This window comes from Salmo trutta, chromosome 4 (assembly GCF_901001165.1).
Source record: "Salmo trutta chromosome 4, fSalTru1.1, whole genome shotgun sequence".
NCBI lineage: Eukaryota > Metazoa > Chordata > Actinopteri > Salmoniformes > Salmonidae > Salmo > Salmo trutta.
This window is the reverse complement of record NC_042960.1, coordinates 17,997,209-18,003,600: the sequence shown is the minus strand read 5'-3', so window position 1 is coordinate 18,003,600 and position 6,392 is coordinate 17,997,209.

Genomic DNA, 6,392 nt, shown 5'->3' with positions numbered 1-6,392 from the left:
TGGTGGTGTACCCACTTTGTTATTGTTTGAACTGCAGATTGTCCCTTTAAAGGATTGATGCTTTTTGCCAATAATGCCCTATCATTGAAAGTGCAATTAACAGAGAAATAATAATATGATCAGGTAATCTTTATTACCATGTGAACTTAATTTCAGTGTGTATACAGACACATTCATAGAGCTACCAGTCCTATCACTTGTTTCCTAACCTTCACATCAGGACTTTCATTTGCTACATTGCTATGTGATCAGAGAACAACTGTGATATTTAAGACAGTGAATTGATCTTGAGTTTCTCCTTCTCTCCACAGTACTTTGTGATTTCTAGCAAACAGCCCAATCTGACACTCAGCAGGTAAAGGTCATCATGGGACTGTCTTTCTCTTTTCCAGAGAGGGTGTTGAAGTCTGGCAGTTTACTTTATGGAAAACATGGTACTATTGCATAGGTGCTCTTTGGACAAAGCAAAACCGATCTGGAGGAGAGATTTAAACATGGTCTGCACCGACATAGTGTGACAAGAAGCACATGGTTTATGAACTGATATACAAAACGATGCCAGATTCAAAACTTTGCATTTTTCGATTTAAATTATTATACAAAATTCTTGCAACCAATAGAATGTTATATATATGGGGGATACAACCATCCAAACTCTGCAGATTCTGATGCAAAGAGACAGAATCATCAGATCATTTGTTTTGGTATGTTTGTTTCCATATGTAGCTTGTTTTTGGTCACAGGTTCAGGAATGGCTGAAGAATTGCACCATTTTCCTGGAGCTAACTCTGCAAATAGCACTGCTGGGTGATTTGAAAAGTTATAGTTAAGCAAACAAAAACAGGGGGAACCTGTAGACAGATAAAATAACATACTCTTTGACAGAATTCAGGCAGCCTTCACAAGATCATAACATATGCAAATATGTCCTGATTCTGCTATGACATGATGAGCATAGTGTTGTGTGCAGACTTTGTACCATGACAGTGAAGCCTGTAGAGCTGTTTATACCGTGTCAGTGTGAAAAGTAAGGAGTTAGCTAGGGAAACTGACAGATCAATGACATTGCATTGCTATACTGACTAATAAATCTCACATTATAATGAAAAAATGTCCGAATATATCGGTCTTCAATCGTTTGGCCGCTGGTTTCATTATTTGATTTAGGTCTAGTGTAATTGAGGCAAAATAATAGCTAAAGTTAGTGAGCTAGCTAGTCAAAATTAGCCAATTTTTGGCTAGCTCTAGCTAATGTTACAATGGTACATTATAAAATGTACTTCTGTGGATACGGGTCAAAACAAAGGCTACAATACATTTCCATACACACAACAGCTGTTAGATACTGCTACCTGACAGATAGCTAGAGGATAGTTAGAGCTGAACTGGCTGTGGTAGCTACTAGCTAGCTAACTAGCTGCTAATAGTTAATTCACTTGGAATAAATATTTTTTTCTGTCAAACAACTGTTACCTTGCCAGCTAGATCAGGCAACTAAAGAGTAGCCAGTTTCTGCTCTGCTTGCTTTTACAACTTGGAGAAAAAGCTCAACACAGACAGCAGCTGCCTCTGTTCATCTCTCCCGTGCTAGTCCTATCCTATATGCCAGCCTTTCAGAAGCTTTGCCTTCACACAGCCTGTCCGCAGTCCTAAATTAAGCCTGCTGAAACTGGAAAACAGCCTACCTGACTGCTCTGAGGTGTCTGCATGGTCCTAAAGCACACTGGTGCCGCGTTTTGTATCACAGTGCAATGATAAAATGGGGCGGGGGAACAAAAATGCAATTTCAGAATGTGGGGGGGTTATGTCCCCCCAGTCCCCAGTGAAAGTTGCACCCCTAGTAAGATGTAAGGTACTTTTAAATACATTGGGCCTACCTCAATCATGACTAGGTCTAGGCTATTGCTGGAAATAACATACAGGCAGTTCTCCTGCAATACCTTTCACATATAGGCCTAAAAGAAAAGTCGCAAAAAGTTGGCAAAAAAAAACAGATTGGTTCGTAGCCTACCCTTGACCTTTTTCTCTCTGTCGATATTTATTTTGTGCTGGTACAACGGTTTGTATGGCAATGTGATCTTGACAGCTTGATAGCTTTAAGGTCTTGGTTATAGATTCATGTGATGTCCTATAATGAGGTGGGATGTCAATTGCGGCATTCTTGAAGTTGTCTTCTCTTTAAGGATTCAGTGGACTATCACCAAGACTTCGCTGTGTACTGTTGCCTAACGCTTCGAACACACCGACTGCGTCATTGCATCACTGCTACGTAACATTTTGCGCAGCTAGGCAACTATACTGATGCAGGTATATTTTGCAGATGGTCGCATGCGGTTGGACACATGGAGGAAAGAAACATTTTCGCAGTATCCTCAAAACCGTGTCTTTTTGACACAACTGCTGACAGCTACAGGGACATAAACACAAAAATGCTGCTTGGAGACAAGTGTCCACGATAGTAGGATTGCCAGGTCAGTTTAGTAGTGGGCATGTGCTAGATGTGGCTAGTTAACGTGACCCACAACAATGGGTCCTGGAGAAGACTAACCTACCTTCATCAGAGCAGAAGGCACCACAATTTTCTTTTCATTTGGTAACATTGCATAATTAAAAAAGGATTCTAAACCAACTTTGGGAAAAGTTATATTCCTAATGAACATTCTGTAAAAGTACATCTGATGTCAAATAGGGACTATTAACTAGAGAGCCCTTTAGCTAGCTAGGTTGCACATAAAAACAATGTATCAAATATCAATACATTATGGTATCAAAGACTTTAAAAATGTACTAGAATGTAGTTTACCGGAGACAAATCGCCAGGCGTTCAACTGGGCTGATGGACTCCCGGTAGTTGGTATCCATCGGATGATCCTGGCTCCAACCATCTGAAGCAGGTGATCAAACTGGCTTCGGTCCAGATGAAAGTAACTTCGGAATTCCTCTCCAAGCAGTCGAAGCTCTTGAATGAGACGGTGGAACTCCCCTGCCTGCTTTCGGGACTTTAACCATCTCTGGAACCACACGAACCTGCGCTTTCGGCGGGGCTGGTCCAGGCCCAACAGCGCGATAAAGACCACCTTCCTCAACGTTGGTCTCATTGTTGAAAGAGCCGACTCTGCTATCTTGACTATTATGCATTTCGCTCCAAAGCTGCATTTTGGAGGGAAATTATATTATAGGCTCTCACAATTAATTTGTGGACGTCATCGAATAAATAATATACTTGGCAAATAAATGAATAAAAAAATGTAAAGAAATTCTCCAGTCAAACTGTTTTTATTATGTAATCCCACATTTTTTTTTACTGGATATGTGTGCAACAAAAATTCAACATTCACATTTTGCTACTTTCTGTCAAGTCTACGCATACAATTTGATGCATACGTTCGATAAATCGAACGTATGCACCACACAGAACGCACTGCAACTGCCTCTTCAACGCAATGCTGCAAGGCAAACGCAGCGTTCCATTGGAAATGAATGTACTTCTGGTGTATCGAAACGCAATGACGCAGTCGGTGTGTTCGAAGCGTGAGGCAGGATTTCCTAACCTCTCTCGGGTATGTGGGACGAACCTAGTCAACAGCCAGTGGAATCGAGTGGCGCGAAATTCAATGCTAATGTTAAAAGCTGGCTTTTGATATAAATATGTACTTGATTGAACAAAACATGCATGTAATGTATAACATAATGTCCTAGGGGTGTCATCTGATGAAGATCATCAAAGGTTAGTGCTGCATTTAGCTGTGGTTTGGATTTATGTGACATTACATGCTAGCTTGAAAAATGGGTGTCTGATTATTTCTGGCTGGGTATTCTGCTGACATAATCTAATGTTTTGCTTTCGTTGTAAAGCCTTTTTGAAATCGGACAGTGTGGTTAGATAAAGGAGAGTCTTGTCTTTAAAATGGTGTAAAATAGTCATATGTTTGAAAAATTGAAGTTTTTGTATTTTTGAGGAATTTGTAATTCGCGCCACGCCCATCATTGGCTATTGGAGCAGGTGTTCCGCTAGCGGAACGTCTAGATGTAAGATTAAAATCAATTTTTATGCGATTTCTCGTAAAATAGCGATAATATTCCGACCGGGTTCAAAGACTGAAAAGAAGAAAATGGACTCTTCACGTGCACGCGCGCACCCGTGTCATTGTTCTCAGATCGACCACTATCCAAAACCCCTACTGTTTTTCAGCCAGGGACTGCAGTCATCATTCCCCGTTCTGGCGCCTTCTGAGAGCCTATGGGAGCCTTAGAAAATGTCACGTTACAGCAGAGATCCTCTGTTTTCGATAAAGAGGCTATAGAAGGCCAAGAAATGGTCAGAGAGGGCACTTCCTGTATAGAATTTTCTCAGGTTTTGGCCTGCCACATGAGTTCTGTTATACTTTCAGACACCATTCAAACGTTATGCATATTCTAGTTTCTGGGCAGGAGTAATAACCAGATTAAATCGGGTACGTTTTTTATCCGTGGTATATTTACTGAGTAGTCTGTGCTGCATAACAAAGGAAACATAATAACATGTATCCAATCAAATCCATCATCACAAAGATCTAATCCTAACAATCATTCATTATTAACATCATTTAGGGATTTCAACAATCCAGTTCATTAATAAGTCAATAGGAATCATCGGTGAGTAATTTAGGCTCGTAACTATTTATCATAAATCATGAAAGAATAATACAAACAGTGATCGGTTATTCAATCTATAATCGCCATTAGTTGGATATCAGTGCCGATCAGTTCAACAAACAATTACTTTCTTATTTCACCCTTTCAAGTGTCTTCATGTGTACACGGAATTTCATTACATATTAACCATACCAATTGCATAATTGGCCTATTATGATCCGTAGGGCCGGAATCATTGACCATTCACATTAGACAAAATGTTTGAAGCGTGCGCTCCAAGCCACGCGATAATAACTTCAAACAACAACTGATGGCCCACTCTCCCGATCGCAACAGATAGTTCAGATGAAAGGTAACACAGTCGGTGGATTCATGGACGCACAGAACTTATGGATTAGACAGAGTGAAGGAAGAGAACGCAGCGCGATCAGGCGATGGAGATTTCCTCCTTTTATGGAGTGGAGAGCTGTCGGACATTTCCACCTGACCTAATTAAAGCGCCCCTGGCCCAGCTGAGTAAGTGGCAATGAATTAAAGGATTACTCAACCAACTCCATGGGCTTTTTCTACAATAATAGAATACAGTATATACATATGAGATGAGTAAAGCAGTATGTAAACATTATTAAAGTGACTTGTGTTCCAATATTTAAAGTGGCCAGTGTTTCTAGAATTCTAACAAGTCTATAATATATTGGGCAGCAGCCTCTATGGTGCAGGGTTGAGTAGCCGGGTGGTACCCTGCTAGTGATGGCTATTTAACAGTCTGATGCCTCTGAGATAGAAGCTGTTTTTCAGTCTCTCGGTCCCAGTTTTGATGAATCTGTACTGACCTAGCCTTCTAGATGACAGCGAGGTGAACCGGCGGGGTCAACTGTCTCGTCATTGTTGGTAATCAGGCCTACTACTGTTGTGTCGTCTGCTAACTTGACGATTGGAGGCGTGCATGGCCATGCAGTCATGGGTGAACAGGGAGTACAGGAGGGGGCTGAGCACCCACCCGTGTGGGGGCCCTGTGTTGAGGATCAGTGAAGTGGAGTTGTTGTTTCCTACCTTCACCATCTGGGGGCGGCCTGTCAGGATGTCCCGGACCCAGTAGCACAGGGCGGGGTTCAGACCCAGGGCCCCGAGCTTAATGATGAGCTTGGAGGGTACTATGGTGTTAAAGGCTGAGCTATTGTCAATGAACAGCATTCGGAAGTAGGTATTCCTCTTGTCCAGATGGGATAGGGCAGTGTGCAGTGCAATGGCGATTGTATCGTCTGTGGCTCTATTGGGGCGGTAAGCAAATTGAAGTGAGTCTTGGGTGTCTGGTAAGGTAGAGGTGATCTAATCCTTAACTAGTCTCTCAAACCACTTCATGATGACAGAAGTGTGTGCTACGGGCGATAGTCATTTAGTTTAGTTACCTTTGCTGTCTTGGGTACAGGAACAATGGTAGACATCTTGAAGCAAGCGGGGACAGCAGACTGGGATAGGGAGAGATTGAATATGTCAGTTTACACTCCAGCCAGCTGGTCCACGCATGCTCTGAGGACGCGGCCAGCCTTGCGAAGGTAACACGCTTAAATGTCTTATTCACTTCGGCCATGGAGAACGAGAGCCCACAGTCCTTGGGAGCGGGCCGCGTCGGTGGCACTGTGTTATCCTCAAATCGGGCGAAGAAGGTGTTTAGCTTGTCTGGGAGCAAGACATAGGTGTCCGCGACGTGGCTGGTTTTCCCTTTGTAATCCGTGATGATCTGTAGACCCTGCCAC